The 19,105-nt window shown below is 42.1% G+C and overlaps 2 long non-coding RNA genes across 2 annotated transcripts in view; one reads left to right on the top strand and one right to left on the bottom strand.

The window, feature by feature from the left end:
- The window catches only part of LOC139797557 (uncharacterized), a 336,133-nt gene that overhangs the window by 58,904 nt on the left and 258,124 nt on the right, over positions 1–19,105 (top strand). The window lies entirely within an intron of this gene.
- LOC139797267 (uncharacterized) lies at positions 569–11,909 on the bottom strand. Its single transcript, XR_011726382.1, has 3 exons — positions 11,700–11,909; positions 1,230–2,721; positions 569–962 (listed from the first exon to the last, which is right to left on the bottom strand). It is a non-coding gene; the product is annotated as an uncharacterized lncRNA (long non-coding RNA).

Here is a 19,105-nt window from a genome sequence, read left to right as displayed (position 1 = left end):
ATGAAGCTTTCAGGCCAGGTGGCAAATGAGGTTCATGCCAAGACCCTCTGGTTCCCCCTCCTCAGCACTGTTAGAATCATGCAGGCTCCCAGCTCCCCGCCTGCCTCTGCAATGTAATTGTAATTAGAAACATCTTCGGGCTTCAAAACTGAATCCTTCAGGGTGGAAATCCCTGGCAGAGACAGGGACAAAACTTGGTTTGCCTCCGCTACAAGAGTGAGGAGCTCCTTCCAGCCAAGAGCAAGCTCCTCTGGCAGCCACCAGCCAGCTGTGGGACTGCTGTGAGTGCAACAGTGGCAGGAGCTAAGGCAGCAGAGACACCAATGGGGCTTTTAGCACTTCACTCCACAAGACTCTTAAGGAGGCAGACTTGGTTTTGTTCGAACTTTTCCAAGCTGCCAGCAGGAGATCAGCTTGGGAGAGCCCCAAATCGTGGAAAATTCCAGCTCCATTTGCAGTTCTGTTAAGTTCAGGCTGTTTGGGAGCACAAGATTCTTTTTTTTCACTGAAAATCTTGCAGCTTGACTTACAACAGCTGTTACCAGGCAACCGACATAAATGAGAACAATTTGAGCCAATGAAGTAAAGTTTATTTGAATTCCTTGGTGCCCAAATACCATAATCATGAGAACAGCGTTAAACAGATAAATAAATAGTACAGGAGAGACAAGGAGTCAGAATGAGTAATGGGTGAAACAAAGCAAACCTGACTGCAAGAGGTGTGACAAGGCAGGAAACAAAAACACTTGTGTATAACATTGCAGGATCAGGAAGGGACATGGAGGTCAGAAAGCAGGAAAGAAACTTGACAAGGAAGAAGAAGAAGGACAGTACAGCTCCTGGAGAAGCAGACTAGAGCGTGCTGGGGCAACGTTCCTTTGTCCCAGCTTTCTCCTCTGCTTTTACCCTGATTTTCTGAGACAGTAACACTGCAAATATATTCAATTCTCCTATGAGAAAAGCTTATCTGGAGCATATGACAAGGGCTATGGATATTAGAGCTGAAGCCCTGCCCAACCATGTATTTCCCATTACCTGGAGCTGGAACAGCTTCTACACTGCAGACAGCCTTCCACAGCCATGTTTCTACAGCCTCAGTGCTGCAATCTCATGTTGCCTGATGGCTGTGGTGAGAATGGTGTGATGGAAGAGTGCTTAGGTTACAGCTAAGGGATAGACATATCAGAGCCAGGTACAGCCTGAGATTTGAGAATGTTATTGGAATTGACACTTAGTGGAATACTGTGTCATGCTTTGGGTGCCCACACTTCAAAATGGCTGTTAAAAAACTGCAGAAGCTTGAGAGATCGTGAAAGAACTTCTGCAAGACAAAACCTGTATTGTAGTCAGAGACCACCCAAACTCATTACATTGAAGAGGCTGTATTATTACGGTCCAGAATCTATTTGGTGAGGGTATGGAAGAGACAGCTCTTTAATTAAGTTGGGAAAAAGTACAATAGGATTCAGTGGGCGAAAGTCTCATGTCATGTTACCCATGAAATAGCTGTAAATTAAAATAATAATTTCCCCATTAAACTTCATCTCTCCTAATGGAATACATTACAGTAAAGTCTGTTTCTATAAGACACAGGTAGGTGTTGTATTAGGAGGTGTCTCCTGCAGTGCATCACTGTAGGGACTACACTTTAGAGACTGATTACATTATTTAATTATGTCAATGTTTCACTGTGTTCTCCAAATTACCTGAAGAGGGTATTAATGTTCTGTCTCCCTGTATAGGAAGTTATGCATGGGAAACGTCAGAGTTCAGAGCAGAAGGGTAACTGCAAACAAATATTTTTAGCAGCACTGTGTAGAGAAAAAGGTGTTGATGAGCAATGATTAACCCCAGTCAGAATGTAATTATTAGAGATTTAGAAGAATACTTAAAAGGAACAAAAAGAGGCATTTATGTTTTGCAGACTGCAAAATGTGAAAGACAAAGAACTGCTCTGCCATAATTTTTCATGTTTGTAACATCTGCTGCAACAACTGACACACGTTATGGAAGTGTTGTAAGTTTTTCCAATTTTTTTTCTGACAATTTTATAGGGAAACATGCTTTTTTTTATCACGAAGACTTTTGAGGTAATCATGTAATACCAGTCAGATATTTTATAGTCCTTTAAATTTTTTTTCCTTTTAATTCAGATTGACTTAGCTGGATTTGTGTTCTGGGTTGATGAGGTGCTGGTTTTGGTAGCAGGGGAGGTGTGCAGAGGTGGCTCCCATGAGGAGCTGCTGAAAGCTGCCCTGGCTCCACCATGTCCGGGCACACCTCTGGCTAATGTTGAGGCTATCAGTGACCAGGGATGTGTCACTGCCATTAACATATTCAAGAAGGCGATAGGACTTCGGGGCAGAGGAGAGCGGGGAGGAGAGATAGCAGTACCAGGGAGGAGAGAGCTATGGGAGACGAAAGCAACGCCAGAGCAGAGATACCAAGATCAGTGAGGAAGGAGAGGGAGCATCTGCTCTGAACAGAGGTTCCTCTACATCCCGTTGTGAGATGGCAGCTGTCCCCTTGTGACCCATGGAGGAGCACGGTGGAGCAGCTGTGGAGGACCCCATGGTAGGGGAGGTGACTGCGGCTCTGTGGCTGCCTGTGCTGGAGCAGTTTGGTTCTGAGGGACTCAGGGTGGAGGGGTTTGTGAAGAACTTTCTCCTGTGGGGGGGACCCCACGTTGGAGTAGGGGAGGACTGTGAGGAATCCTTCTCCCTGAAGAGGAAGGAGAAGCAGAAAAGAACCTGTGATGTCCAGATGGTAAATCACACGCCCTGTTCCTCTGTGCAACTGTGGGGGGAGAAGGTAGAGAAATCGGGGAGAGGGGTGGGGTAAAGTCATTAAGCTCTGGATTTCATCTTCTCCTTGTTCTGTTTTGATTTGATTAATAAAAAATTAAATTGACTTTTTCCCCCCAGCTGAGTCTGCTTTGCCTGTGACTGTAATTGGTAAGTGGAACCCTCATAGTCCTTGTTTCTATCCATGAGATTTTAGGTGAATTTCCCTCTTGCCATCTCAAAACAGGAGGGGAAATGAGTGGCCACGTGGTCCTTTGTTATCAGCTAGGCTCAAAGCACGACAATTTCTAATATAACATTTTGAATAATTTAAAACCATCTATTTGATGATTATAAATAAGGCTACTCTCTTTCATAAAGAACTTCCAGGCTTATGGCTGACAAGCTTTAACAGACTTGTTAGCGCTTCCCTTCATAGGATGCTCCGGATTCAAGTGATCCTTGGGAAGAAAGGCTTAACCACAGAGTTGTCCTGACATGCATCAGTTTTGAACCATTGGGGTCCTGAAGCCTGCAGAGTCTGAAAGAAAGATACTACTACCAATTTGACCTTTTTATTGAAGTTACTAAAGAAAACCGTGCCAGAGAAGTAGTACTGGTCAGCACTCTGCAGTCTCAAGAGCTGTAACCTCACTAAAGATTTGAAGCCAAATTTCTACAGAGAGATGTCCACTTCTATAGCAGGGAGTTCAGTGCTGTAACCATCTACTCCACCTGTGCTCGTTTTGGATCCATGATAGCATTTAGAACAATATCTGCTTTTATTACTTCTTGCATTTCTGGCAGAGAAAAAGCTTATGAAACCACAGGGATAGCTTTGAAAATAAAGGAGTCTTTTGTGATTGATGATACACAGTATATATACCTGAGAGGAGGTTGTAGGGAGGTGGGTGCTGGCCTCTTTTGTCAAGTGAATAATGATAGGACTAGAGAGAATGGCTTGAAGTTACACCAGGGGAGGTTTAGACTAGATTTGAGGAAGAATTTATTTACTGAGAGTCGTTAGACATTGGAATGGGCTGCCCAGGAAGGTGGTAGAGTCACCATTCCTGGAATAATTTTGAAACTGTAGAGATGAGGCACTTCAGGACATTCTCTAGTGGGCATGCCATATATATATACTAATATATATATATATATCAAAGTTATTTTATTTTCTCTTGGGGACTGGGATATGTTGACAGTTGGATGTGGTGGTCTTAGTGCTCTTTTCCAATCACAGTAATTCTGTGATTATTTAATGTAAACTTCTCTCATTGGCTGTAGAGGATAAGACAAAACTGCATATGGGCAAAATCGAATAGTGTGATACTGACTAACGTAAGTAAAGCCCATAAGATAGAGTAAACTTATACACAGCATTGCAGGTTTTTTTAAAGAAACAAGCAAGCAAGACCTGCAAGTATCAGGGCCAGAGACTCCTAAAGTCACATGAGTTTACTGTGCTGTAAAGGCTCAAAACCCAAAAGAACTTAAAGAATATATTTCTGTTTAAATTTTGTTTTTAGGATACTTTGCATTTCTTGGGATCATCTTGCTGTAGCATCCTTTTACGTGGCTGGGGGCTTTCTTTCATGTTTGCTATTTTTCTACTTATGAATTTGTTTCAAGAGAGTCGTCATTTCAAGAAAGTCAGACAAAATAATGAGTTACCATAATGAGTGGAGATTTATAAATAAACCAATCTATTTATGCACGCCTAGATGACAGCTAAAGGCTTTGCTGTGGAACAGCACAATGGAACAACACCAGCAGTAGTACAATTGCACCTGCCTCCTCTCTTGCCAATACTTGAAATCAACCTGTGCCAAGCTACACAATCCTTCTCACCCTTCTTCAGCTTTGGTCCTAGAGTAAAAGTCAGAGAGTCACTTCTCTTTCACTGAATGTATATACAGCCCAGTTCATCAGAAACAAAGCAAAATCTGTCACCCCTTTTTCACCAACCCTGTGCAGAACTAGAAGTTCCCAGAAGCATCGCCCCTCTAAAGGATGCTCCCGTGGGCAAAGATCCTTCCACACCTGCTCTCTTCACCTTGCTTAGCTTTCCTCCTTCAACTCAAAACAGCACAAGCCCTGGGCTTGGCCTTCCCACTAAAAATCAACAGCTTTGTTTTTTAAGGCCTCTTGACTTTGAAGGTAATTTTTGCAACTCTGTTTCCTCTCCAGAGCAGGCTCCACCCTAGGAAAAAGAAAATCATTCTTCTTTTAACCATGGGCTGTTGACCTGAGTGCTACCTGTGCAGTTTCTCTGCTCATGGCTGTACAGCATCCTGCAGCAGCAAGACAGCCATGGCCCACTGCAAGAGCTGGGAACCAGCCAGGGTAACTGTGACTCTGTTGCCAGGTGAACAACATTTGCACATGTTGTTTTCCTCTGTGTTTCCATGCAAATGAGAGCAGAGCACCTGTACAATTAGCATTTATAATAATTCAGTGCCTCTCTCTGCTTCTCTGTGTGGGGAATACCGCCAGGCTCCCCAGGAGCCAATAGACAATGTAGTCCACAAGTAAAAAGTTTGCTTACATGCCCATTTCTATAGATGTGGGAATGGGATGTGTATGCCCTAACATCACACTGAAACTCCTGAGGAATACATCCCACACCCAGCTGACACCCACAGGCTTAGTCAAATTAAGAACTTCCTTAGTACAGTCAGAGATTTTCTGCTTTTTGGAGAACTCCATGCAAGTGCAGTGACCCCTTCTCAAATACAGCTCTGGTTCTGCACCGTCTGCACTGCAACATGCTTACACATCTCTGAACGGCTGACAGCATTTGTCCTGCATTTCCCTAAATATTAGAATGTCATAAATTCTGGTTAAGAGCTTTGGGGACATATCGAATTACTTTTCTGATATTACCTTTGCATTTTTTTCCAGAGCTTAGCTTATTCCAAACATTAATCTTCTGTGCTGCCTTGAGGAAATGTGAGTAGAAAATGCTTCGTCAGCTAAGGCTGTGACTTAAAAAAAAAAAAAAAAAAGGGATCACTCCTTCTAGAAGTCTTGCTTGCCATATACATTTGATGTATACCCCCTGGTCCTTTACTGCTGGGTATCTCTCCAGCCATTCATCCCCAGGAGTTGTCTCTTAGAGGGGGACAGCAGAAGATGGGGACTTGTTAAATTACCCCAGTATAAATGCAAGGCCTCAGCAGGAGTGGTCAAAATAAGCATCTTGCTTCTTCTGTGTCTAATGCATCAACAAAGAGATTGACAGCTCCTAAATCCTTCACACTGGGGATAGCAAATATTAGGCATATGCTTAGCCAAGAAGAAAGAAACACCCCTGAAGATTAACAGCCAAATCTGGCAGTCCCTCAACACCCATACTCTGTCAAAATGCCCATCAAAATCAATATGGATTTAAAATTGTGATTCAATCATATTATTGCTCAGAATAGGGGGGCAGCTTATTATAATACTGCTGGAGCAGGCCAGAGTTTCTGCAAAGGCCCTGAAGGCAGTTATTACCTAAGGGTGTCCAACTCTTGTGCTTGCACACTTAGCCCTACACTGGCCTTCTTCTGTTAGAGTAAGAGCTTGGTATCATAGCCCAGTGCTTATAGGCATGTCCTAAAGGGCAGGAAGCATCCCATTTTGCTGTCTTGGCTGTAACACATAGGACTTTGATATAGTTGTGCCAGTTGGGTTTTCCCATGCTCACAAACAACAAGAGGATTTAGCAATGTTCACCTGTGGCATTTCCCACCATGCTGCTACCTCCAGTTCAGGTGATTGGGGCTTTGTGCTTCTCAGTGCATCCATGCAAAGTACCACAGGAATTACCTCCAAAGAAGGAAGCACAGGATCAAGGCCCTACTCCCTTCCCTATGCTTTGCAGGTAATTTTCTACATGTTTCCTTGGGTGAGATGGATTTCCTTTGAATGGCATGTAACAAAATGCTCTATTCAGGGACTATGTGAATGGGATTTACCATCATGGGGAGTGATTGCCACAGAAATAGTCACAAAACAGCATTTCAATGAGAAAAGCAAAAGAGATTAATTGCAGAACAAGCCCAGAGAGATCAGTGCAGTCAGCACAGAAGGTCCCAGAAGAGCAGCTGCACCCAGCAAAAAGGGTAAAGCTGCAGCATTTTCCTAGAGATTCATACCAGGATGTCATAGCCCCACTCCTTTAAATTGCCTAACTAAGACAACTTAATTTTAATTTCCAAAGGTTTGGGGTAGAATAATGCAATACAATGCAGAATATCCGATTTGAGATATAAACCTTGTGAGTGAAATGCAATTGCAGGGGACAATTTCCAGTAAGAAAATTATTTGTGCAATTTTGCTAGGATTGCATTCAAACCTGAAGTAACCTGGTGTTATGGTTTAGGCCCAGCTGGTACCAACCAGGCCTCTGCTCTCTCATCCCCCACCCCCATTGTGGGATAGGGAGGAGAAAATCCATCTTACGGCTTATTAATCAAGACAAGGATAGGGAGGTTTACATTCCTCAATTACAGTAACAGGCAAAAAACAGACAGGTTCAGCTTGGTGTCACAGTCCATTAGTATTATTATTTTAGCTTTTGTTTATGAGGAAATATTAGCCACTGCACATGCTTGTTGCACAAATTACAAAAGTAACCCACTTTATGGTTTGAGCAAATTAACACCGTTTCTTTCAGGGAAAGCAACACCATGCTGAAAAAGGGATCTTAGGGAGGGGAGAACAGTGGGAGAAAATACAGGGAAACAGGTTTTTAAACAAACAAATCATCCCTGGGAAAAGTTTTTAAGAAAAGAAGAGGAAAAGTAAGGCAAGAGATTATCAGTTCTTCCCACCCTCCGAAGTCCCTGGAGAATCTTCAATGTCTCTTTGGAGCTAAAGATGTCAAAGAGTAGTTTGAATGGAAACTGCCCTGCTGCTGCTGTCCTCTGCTCCTTCTCAGTGCTGATTTTCTCCTTTTCCCTCTCAATTTTTCTAGCAAAAAAAATTATTCCTCTCATCAAAGATTGCCAAAGGTTGAAAATTGGTAATTGTGGGCCTTCCCTTTGATATTCAGATTTCTGAATTCTTTAGTTCTTGTATTTGATACCAATATCGATGGAATTAACTTCAATACATTTTAAAGAGTGTAAACAGAGCAAGGCAGGGCCGGCATTCTGCTGATTCAAGAGACACTTTGTTCAATTTGTTGCCTTTACCACGACACCGGGGAAGGAAAAAAAAACCCCTAATTTAATCTACAAGGAGAAAGAGAAAACATGACCAGATCTTAATATCTTCCTCCCCTACCTCCCTTCTTCCCGGGCCCGGATCCCTTCACTGCTGCCTCCCCCTCAGGGCACAGGGACGGGCAGGGGAGTTCAGGGTCAGTTCCCCACACGGTGTTTCTGCCACTCCTTCCTTCTCAGGGGGAGGACTCCTCACATCCTTCCCCTGCTCCAGCGCGGGGTCCCTCTCATGGGACAGCCCTTCACAAACCCCTCCAAGATGAGTCCTTCCCATGGGGTGCAGTCTCTCAGGAACTGCTCCAGCCCGGGCTGCCCACAGAGTCACGGCTGCTTTGGGAACAGTCACCTCCTCTGACACGGGGTCCTCCACAGCTGCAGATCCACATCTGCCCCTCTCTGCAATCCTGCACAGGCTGCTGCTTCACATCTGCCACCTGTGACACTTCAGGGGCTACAAATCCACATTTATCCCACCGTGGTCCTTCAGGGACTGCTCCACTGTGCAGTCATGGGCTGCAGGGACACAGCTGCCATCTCACCATGGGCTGTGGGGAAATCTCTGGTTGGGCACCTTTCCCCTTCCAACTTCACTGATCCTGGTGTCTTTTTTGTGGCATTTCTCTCTCACCTCCTCCTCTCCTCTCTTCTGCTCTGGAGGTCTCTTTTTTTGCAGTTTTGTTTCCCTTTCTTGAATGTGTTTCTCTGAGATTCACATCCAGCTTTCCATATGTGCTTGGCCTTGGGCCGAGGTGGGGCAGGGATTGGAATCAGCAGAGCTTCCTGCAGCTTCTCACAGGAGCCACCATTGTGGCCTCCCTGCTTCCAACACAGCACTGCACTAACAGAAGACACCGAGACAGTACCAGGTGTTAACCCAAATATGGGGGTGTTTTCACTTAAATCTTGATTATAACACCTCCTGGAAAGAGAACATATCCAGAAAGTAAATCATCTGCTAACGTGCACAGGTAGCTTTGATAGTGTTATCAGGAGAAAAAGGTAAACAGGAAACAGAGGAAACATCAGGCAAGTGAGAAGCACAAGCAAGATTTACACCCATCTCCTGAGATTGCATCTCTTCCCTCTCATGTGCAGTGTGCACATTATTCTGGAAGGTTTGCAGCTCCCACACCTGGCTTTTATATGCTGTAATGCTGCAGCTGAATGACCCCACAGCCACCTCTGCCAGCAGTTATAAAGCAAGACACTGGGCATATCCCTCCCTGCTACAAATCGGTGTTTCTGGGACACCTGCTATTCCCAAGGATAAGGTGAAATCACTGGGCAAATTCCAGTTGTAATATAACTTTGCTTTAATATTTCCTTTAATGTCTTGACACACAGTGTGGGCTTTGTCACAATAATGCAATAAAAGCCTAGGCATTCAGCATGTATAATTTAGAGGCTGAGGTTTTGGTCTCCAGCACCTTGCTTAGCTGATGATAATCCACTTGACAGGGTGATTTTTTGCCCCTAAATGATTCAGCATATCACATCCCTTTTGTCCTGCTTATTCGAGGAGAAAATACCCAGCTTAAGTGAATAACTTGTGGGGCTACAACAACTGAATTTGGCTCACTTCAAGGTAACTTTGCATGGGGCAAGGAGTCCCACTTTCCAGCCATGCTTATTTTACCCATCTTGGCCGTGCCCTGCCCTTCTTCCAGGGCTGTCATTGTCCCTGTGTCTGCTGTCTGCTGTGTGCTGTCCTCTGCTCTGGAGGGCAAAGGTTGTTTGGCTGTGACTAGAGAAGAAAAATCTAGCTGGCACCATTTGAGACACTCATACTATGAAAGTTCAGCCTAGGAACCTTGAATTTGTCCCCTCTGAGTTGGTGCACTTCTCACAGTGAACCTTGTGCCTTGATGTCTGTGCACATTACACCTGCAAAACTAGTATTTCAAGAAAAAAACATTCTCTCCCTCCCTGCCCCCTCACAAAAGACCAATGCAGAAATACATATACTGAACTGCTTTAAATGTAAAGGTATGTGCCTCAAGCAGTCTCACTCACCACTAAACAACTCAGCCATTTTGAAGCCTGAGGCTCCCGTGAGCTCAGTTTTGGCACTATTTTTGCAAACACTGGTTTCTAGGTTGTGTTTAATAATTCCTGTTAGATGTATCTCTGTGGGTGACCTAGATTTGAAAAGCCTCTTTGTTTCAGATTTTTTTTGCACATATTTAAAGATAGACTTAATGGCTTTCTCAGATCAGGGTGACCTCAAGCACTTTTGTTACTGAAGAAGGAATGATTGCCTGCATTTGAAATACTTCTGCACACCACACAAGGCTTGTCAACAAGGTGCAGACTCATCTAGGGAGTCTTTTGGTTGCTGCTTAGCCACTTAAAATGTAGATCTGATTTATCCATCATGTTTCTTGGCTTTTAAAAATCCCTGTTAGAGTGGGCATGCAACATTGAAGGCTTCAGCCTGCCCCATGTGATTCCTCATACCTTGACAGCAACATGATGAAGGGACAGCACAGCATCCTTTTTGGATGGCAGCTTCTCCTCACAGCCATGGAGTCCCCAGCTTTGCCACATTTCCTACAGCTTTAGACAACTGTGCCAGACTGAAGTATCAACTACAAGGACTGGAGGAAGGTTAGTTGTGTGCTGTTGCTTTGCTATAAATATAAAATTGAATTTGGATATATCATACTCAGTTTACTTTTTGAAATAAATGGATGTCTTTTCCACTCACTTCATATTTCTTCTATTTTCCACTGTTACACAGTGATACAGCTATGCTCCAAATCCTTTATCTTCATATGATACTCCAACCAGACTTCTTACATGGCCTTATGGTATTTCTTGACTGTTTCAGTGGGTAGGAGCATTTGCATATTTCCTAAAACAGTGTATGTGAAAATCTAAACACCTAATAGTAATTTCAAAATATCGCTGTACCCATTGTATGCCTTTCCAAGGGTGCACTAAGAGAGCTACTAGGTATGCACTGGTGTGACAACTGGCTGCAGAGTGTTTTGGCAAAAAGGGTGATCTTCTAGTCAATGAGCAGCAGAAAGAATCAGAACAGAACTTTCTTTATAATTCTGATAAATTATAAGGCAGCTGAAAGTGTAACTTCCCTTCACAACCCCCATTTCTTTTTAGTTTTGTAAGTTAAAGTGTGCCACAAATAATACCTGATGAGACTTCTCATCAGTGGTTTTGTTCTCCCTTTCTCAAAAGTATACAAATCATAGAAAATCACAGAACTGTAGGGATTGGAATGGACCTCTGGAGATCATCAAGCCCAAAGCAGGTCACACAGAAACAGGTCCAGCCAGGTCTTGGAAGTCTCTAGAGAAGGAGATTCCACAACCTCTCTGGGCAGCCTGTTCCAGTGCCTCATCATTTTACAGTAAAAAAGTTTTTCCTCATGTTGAGGTGGAACTTCCTGTGTTTAAGTTTGTTTCTGTTGCCCCTTGTCCTATCACAGGGCACCTCTGAAAAGAGACTGGCTTCATCCTCTTGACACCCACTTTTTAGACATTTGTAAACATTACTAAGATCCCCTCTCAGATCTCTCTTCTCCAGACTAAGCAGCCCCAGGTCTCTCAGCTTTTCCTGATACCACAGATGTTTCAGTCCCCTGATCATCCTCCTACCCCTCTGTTGGACTCTCCAGCAGATCCCTGTCCCTCTTCAACTGGGGAGCCCAGAACTGGACACAACACTCCAGATGAGGTCTCACCTGGGCAGAGTAGAGGGGGAGGAGAACCTCCCTTGATCTTCTGGGCGCAGAATGTATTCCCTCTTCACCAGAAAAGCTTGACTCCCAGCAGTCTCACATCCCAAGGAAGGAACTGCCATTGGGGGAGATAATTTGTCTCCATAATCCTTTTCCAAGTGGTATTTATTATATTCAGTTGAACAAATATGCTCTGGGGCAAGCCCCAGACACATTACCTAACTTCCAGCAAATGAAAGCATCCCCTATACACAATACTTCCCAGGAATAAAGTACATGTGCAATCCCATGAGAAGAGCTTCAGTTTATTGTCCAAGTTTTATAGCCTAGTTAGAGAACTCACCTAGAAGAGGTTCTTCCTTAAAGTTTACTACATCTGAGTAAGATCTGAACCACTGTCTTGACATTCCAATAAGTGTTCTTAGACACTGAGCTACTGAACAGGAAAAGAATAAAACAGCCACTGCATTCTCAAACTATTTTCTGATTCTCAGTCTTTGTCTCTTCTTTCTGCAGCTTTTTTGTTTGGTTGGTTGTTTTTTTAGGCAAAACAAGCAATTTTTTGGGGGGAAAGGGAATAAAAGTGATTTTGTTAAGAAGTACAATACATCTGATCTAAATAAAATTCAAAAAAATAATAAAAAAATTATTCATTTGGCCTTGATAACAAAGACATTTTTGAACTCATGATTTTCTACAGTCACTGTGTTCTAATAAATATACAGGTGCAAATTTAACCATCTAAATCAACATCTTGATACTTTGGCATGGCTACCAAGTTGCTGAGTATGCTGTATCTTCTTTGGACAATTGGATTAGATTCAGAGACTAAAATACGTGAATACGAGTATATAATAAACCCTGAAAATATTAGCCTACACATATAAACACTGCATTTGTGTGCCTCTTTGCACATTTATTCAAGACAAAGCCATTTTTCATCTGCATCTTTTGGCTATCTCAGAATATTCCAGAGTCAGAACCTGGGGGGAAAGTGCAGAGAGAGAAGAATCAGAGTGTCAGGGGTTGGAAGGGACCTCGAGAGATCATCAAGCCCATGATGGACAAATGATTATGTTGTATCTGTCCTTATGAATTTTAAGTTCAAAACCACAATCACTCATGTCTATCAATACCAAGAAACATACAGAAGTCATTTCAGATTGTAAAAATTCACTGCAAAATAGAACCCATGTTCCTTTGACTCCACCTCCAACAAGATAATAAAATAAAAACTTCAAATGCAAAAGCATTAGAAAATGTAATATACAGCCTCTTGTTGTGCCACATATGAAATAATGCTCTCTACCCTGAACAACCCACAAATACTTAACCCAGGCAAAACAGGGAATAACTGGGACATTTTGTTCTATCTGTGGGCAGGTCTTAAACTTAGGACTGCAAAGTGAAACTGTAAAGTTGTTACAGATAAAGTGTAACTGTTACAGATAAACAAAGATAAACTATGGCATTGTATTGAATTGAGCTGCATGAGCATGAAACTAGATGAACTCAGTATGGAATAACACCATTTCTTTAATAATTCTCTCCAAAAATGCTGCAGTAAGGTTCAGACTCATCTATGGATTTCAGATAATTTAATAATATTACTGCTATTTCTACTTCAAAAGGGAGTACAGATAAAACAAAATAGCTTTATTCTTTTAAGTAACATATTTTTCTGTCATTTGCTTGGACCTTCTCATTCTACGAAGGAAATCTGAATTAATATAATTTCCAAATTGAAACACATAAATCGGGATCTGTTCCTGAGAGCAAGATCTAAGACACTAATATGTCTCTTTTTACCTAGAGGCATTCTCTGTTTTAATAACACAAAAAGGAATGACTACACAGCTACAGAGTGAGCAAAGAAGCCCTACTGTACATATGAAGAACAGACAAAAGATACTTTAAGTAAAAACTATTTAAAATTAAAATCTCATATTTTCTGCCATTTCACAGAACATGCCCTTAGCTGGACAAAGGAATGAAAGAAATATGAATCTTATTTTGTGTTATTATAAAAGCTTTCATCTAGAGGAACAGATGAAATAGAAATCATAAAGCAGTTCAGCAGTGACATGATGTCTTTGTGGTACTTGTAAGAATTACTGTCCCCAAGAAGCAGAGAGTCACCTTGGTAACCAACATAGAGCAAAGCATCTCTCCTACATTTAAATGGCCACATCCAGAGACTTGGCTACAGAGGTGCTTCCACATCTTTAGCTGTATTTCTCTAATTTATGGCAAAATGAGAACAATCAGTCAGCCATACTTAAAACCCAACAACTACAACTACAACAAAAATCCCACCCTGAGGGAATAATAGTTTTCAACTGTTGGATTATTTTTGCAACAGCTTTGTTTAAGCTTTTAAACATTTACTTGTAATTTAATATTTTTGAAGAATTTAAAGAGATCTAATTATCACATCTTTCCAGTCTTTTCAAAAAACCCCAGTGCCAGCGATGGATATGGGCAAATCCATGGTTTAGGACTGACTCCTTTTCTCCCCATAGCCTGTGGCAGATGCTGGCTCCCAAGGCCAGCTTTGTGTGTACCCAGGGCCAGGGGAAAGAGGTCCACATTGGGACACAGAGCTTTACTGGAACCCCTCCAGCTAGAGCAACAGAATGGGTGGGCAAGTGAGGCAAAATGTGGGCAGCACAAAGAGCATGGCAAGTCCTTTGGAGACACAGTGCTCCTGCACTTCATGTGTTATCAGGGTTCCTCAGGGTCATTGAGAATTTTGCTTCAGGCACTACTAGAGAAGGTAGGAACTGAGTCTAATTCACAGGCATGTTTTATTTTCAATGCTCTGAGAAGAAATTTTAGAGAGTCATACAGTATAAGGCCAAGGACACTTCAACAAACACCTAACCCGACCTCCCACAAAATCAAACAATTCCTCATGTAAGTATTTTACCCCAGCAATACATGAACTGTGCAACTTTCACAACAAGAGCTATATAGTAGCTCTTTATTTTCAAGTGAGCCTTGAAGAAGACAGATTATAAATGTAAGCCTGAGAAACCTCCACAAGTTAGTTCTTACTTAAAAAAAAGGTAAAGAAAAGACATGGTCAGACACATCAGCACATTGTCACTGTTCACTATTAAACAAGGAAGAAGCAGGAAAGATCAAAATTGTCAGATCAGCCCCCTCCTAGTCCCAGGAACATATTTTATAGCTTCCCTGCATTTTGACAACTCTTGTATGGCTATATGCTAATAACTTTTAAGTGAATTCTAGCAGAGGCAACCAGACATTGAATCTTTTCTTGTTCCCATCTGTAAGCTTTAGGTTATCAGTGCCAAAGCAGGTCTTGAATGTAGCCTGTGTGGAATCAGATGTTTCTACTTCCCACTAGCCTGGAAGTGACTCTGTGGCCATGGAAGGCTCCAGCTCACTCTGGAGAGCTGCACTTTTTCATCTGCTAAGCCCCAACACACAAAACACTGAACTAACACACTGCTGGTGTTCAGCCAGGTGCTTTCCCATGTTAATGCAGGAACAACTGAAGTCCCCAGGTTCCTTGCTTCTCCCTTCCCTTTCCCTGCAAACACTCTGTGGGCACAACATGCCTGATGCAAAAGATCGGCTGCTTATGTCTGTGAGAGACTTTGCTGACTAATCTACACTGCCTGCACCCTCAAACCTATGCCAGGACAAATTCAAAAACCCCCTCAGGTGAGGAAATAGGGATAACATCAATCATACATTACCTTGGCTCAGAGCATGGGCCAAAAATGCCTTTCATGTAGTTTGGAAAGCAGAGCAGAGGAAGGGCTTGGCATGCCAGGGCTTATCCACCAGCTGAGGCTGAATTTCCCTTGTGGGCATTGACAAACTGCATGTGACTTGTCCTGGGTTAACTACAACAGAACATGGTCTAGGATCTAGCACACTGGAGTTTATGTTGCAAACATCACCAGAGCTACATACATGGAATAAACTATCAGTTAAAATATTAAAGTACCAGGAAGTCAGTGGGGGATATTTTCTTAAGACCAGTTCAACTTTTCCAGATTTCTCTTGAAAAGCTTAGTTTTCATTTCCTCAGAACTTTGGGATGTTGCAAGGCAGAAAAAACAACACCAAAACGACAAAAATAATGAAACTAGAGATAGGGGCATATTTTACAGCATATTGAACCACAAGCAAGAAGCAGAAATTAAGGAAAAACAAGAGATTACTGAGTGCTTATGCAATCAAACCAGTGTTTTCCTGGCATCTGAAAAAAAAAAAAAAAAAGCCCTGATGATAAATGCCAACTCCCAAATGAATAAATTAAATCAATAAATTAAATTAATACATTAAAGCTAAATTTACATTGTAATTAGTCTTTCAAAAATGCAAAGAACTCCAATATAGATGTCCATTAATAATCTCACTGCTGTCAGGAAGCCTGTTCCACCCACACATGCTCCTTAATTAAACTCTGAGTTCCTCATTCATACAGTTATGAAGAACGGGTGATTCCTAATTTGAAGATAATGGGTAAATGGATAGCAGTACAACTTCAGAGGCTCAGAGTACCTCAGGTAATGTTTTTCTTGTACATTTGAAGATTTTAAGATCAGATTTGTTTTCCTCTTACAGCCACGATTTAACATATTTATAGCAGAATATAGTGCATGTTTACATTACAGTTAAATGACACAGGTTACTTTCAGAGCCACTAAAACTACTTAAAATGAGCTCACCAGTTAGCCTGTAACATTTTTTATGTGACCATAGCACTACTGTTCACTCACAAACACAGCAGGTAAGAGCTTGGACATCTGGGAAGTGCTACAACCTTCCTGCTGGAGGCTTAAGAAACCTGAATTTCCAAAGGAAAGGTTAGGAGTGCATTCACACACAGCAATGAGCATAAGAAATGCCTTTGAGGTGGATCTAAAGGAAAGACGTGGGGACAGTTTCCAACCATTTTATGGCCTGAATAACCTCTTCCCACACAGACTGGCTGTTTGCAAGACAAGCTCCAACCTCTGTGCTGTGGGTAATAAGCATAGTGATGGGAAAGCTGGTGTACAGCAAGGGTCTCTAAGGATGCTTTCAGCTGGGAAGTACCCTGCTGGTCTGCAGGATATTAAGAGCATCCTCAGAACTGGTAAAATTTCATCTGGCTGGTGGGAGCGCTTTGTGGAGAGGAGTCTGGAAAGAGCAGAAGTGGCAAAGGAACAAGGAAGTCCATAGTCTTTGTGCTGGACTGCCTACACTCAGCCAGCACTCTGCTCTGTATCCAAGTGTATCCTTGTACTCTGCTCTGTAGGGATACCCAGCCAGGATTGCTCCTGGTTTTGGGTTCCCTTGCATGTTGTCACAGTGTTGTGTGAAGGCAGGTAGCAAGCTCAGGTCTCGGGCAGCTCAAGTGCTTCTGAGCCAGCCTCCATCTGAGGTGTCTCTGGACAGAATCACTGAAGATGTCCTTTAATTAATTAGTATTTGGTTTAATTAATTAACCACATGCCAGGTCATCTGTGGGTTGATAATATTCACAGGCTGCACAATGATGATAGGGAGTTCTTTGCCTTGTAGTTAGTATCTAGAGTGAGCACAGAGACCCGGAGGAACAGCCTATACGAGAGGGATATTTTACTGCCATGTGCAAATTTTAAAGCACTTTATGTTGGGTTTCACTGTCCTCAGCAGACAGAGCATAAAATGCTTGAAGAAAGCAGGACAAGAAAAAGCAGAGTCTGGGACTTGGGTCTCTTGACATCCTATTTGCCTGATAAAAATGGCTTTACTTAAGATGAGACCTTTTTGTGAAGATCCATTTCAAAACTTCTGGTGCTGCAGGAAGTCAAGTTGCATCTCTGTACAAAGGCATCACAGTAACAACTTCTAAACTCATTGTGCAGGATTTGGAGGTTCCTTTGGAAAGCCCCCCCCCAAAAAAAAAAACCACAAACAAACCAGGAGAAAGGCTGAGACAGCTGCCAGACCCTGAAAGTCATCACATTCAGCATTTCAGGTGTGCAAACTTCAATGACTAATTAAAAAAATGAAGCATTTCAAGACAGACTATCTACAGTAGAAACAAATGGGTCTCTTCTATCCAATTCTAACAGCCATTTAAAGATGAAATATAGTCACAGTATAATCAATGGAGTGAGTAATACTTGCTGGTTGAGTGATGAATGTCTCTCTCTCAAAGAAAGGATATCTTTATGTATGACTTCCAACAGCTGAGGTAGCTGTAAGTTGCAGCCTGAAATAAATAACCATTTTATTTTAAAAAAGATGGATTATTCAAATAGTGCAGGCAAAGACAGCAATGTACACCTCCACTCACTCAGTAACCTACTTCTTCTTTTGTTAAACTCTGTTTAACCTCACACAGTTACTGAGGCAACATCTATTTTTTCCAGTAAGACTCGGTTAACAACGTAGCTTTTAAGTAGAAAGGACAGAGAGCTTAAACTGTGGTTTCTGAGGTTACAGCCTACCAGCTCTAAGGATGTTTGCACTGAAGCAGTTTGAACTGAAGCAAGTACAGTCAATTGCATCACCTGCATGAGCAGAGTTAGACATGCACACCTAACCATGCCTGCCCTTCAGCAGCAACAGGTGAAGGTGCCATCACTCAGCTGTGTGTCAAAGCCAACTTTACAAGCAGAGTTGCTGATTTTTATGTGATGAGACTATCCCTTATTTGCATTTATTTAGTGGAATGTTCCAATCATATCATTTGGCATATTGAATACGACAATATTGTCAATCATGTAACTGCAACCTGAGCAAGCGGAAAACAGCTGTACCACAGGAGTCACCCACACATTTGTGCAATATAATCTAACCGGGCTGCACTGGGACAAAAGGAGATGTTTTCTCATGTTTTACCTGACTTAAATGAAAGGTTGTTGGAAGTTTTAAAGACCCCGCTTTTTTTTTCTGGGGAGGAAAGGCTGTACTGAGGTATTTTTCCTACATATTTATTCTACAAGCCCCTTGAAGCAGGCAATATTGTTTACATATAAAGAATATTGAGATCTTTACCACTAACAGAGTTCTAAACTATGGCCTACACTCCTCTATCACCCACCTTTATAATAATCAAATAATCTTCATATTATACAGCAGAAAGAGGACAGATAAAAATATAGCAGTTAATGCTATGTTGCATATTCAGTTAACATGCATATTCATATAACAGTTAATGCAGATGTTGCATATTCAGACTCCACCATCAAACTATGAGCATATGGTAAAGTAATCAAGAGAAAATTGTCTCTTTTATTTTAAATTAGCTGTATGCCCATCAGGTGATCTCTGTTTAGTGCTCCTTTTTTCCTGCCCACACTGCTCTTCCTCTTAAAAGTCAGCCTCGTTCTTTTCTCCTAGTTTTGTTCCTCCTGTTTGTGTAGCCGTACAGCACAATCAGGCTAGCTGGAAAA

The sequence above is a fragment of the Heliangelus exortis genome, chromosome 6 (genome assembly GCF_036169615.1).
Source record: "Heliangelus exortis chromosome 6, bHelExo1.hap1, whole genome shotgun sequence".
In the NCBI taxonomy this organism is placed as follows: domain Eukaryota; kingdom Metazoa; phylum Chordata; class Aves; order Apodiformes; family Trochilidae; genus Heliangelus; species Heliangelus exortis.
This window is presented reverse-complemented; position numbering and strand designations above follow the sequence as displayed.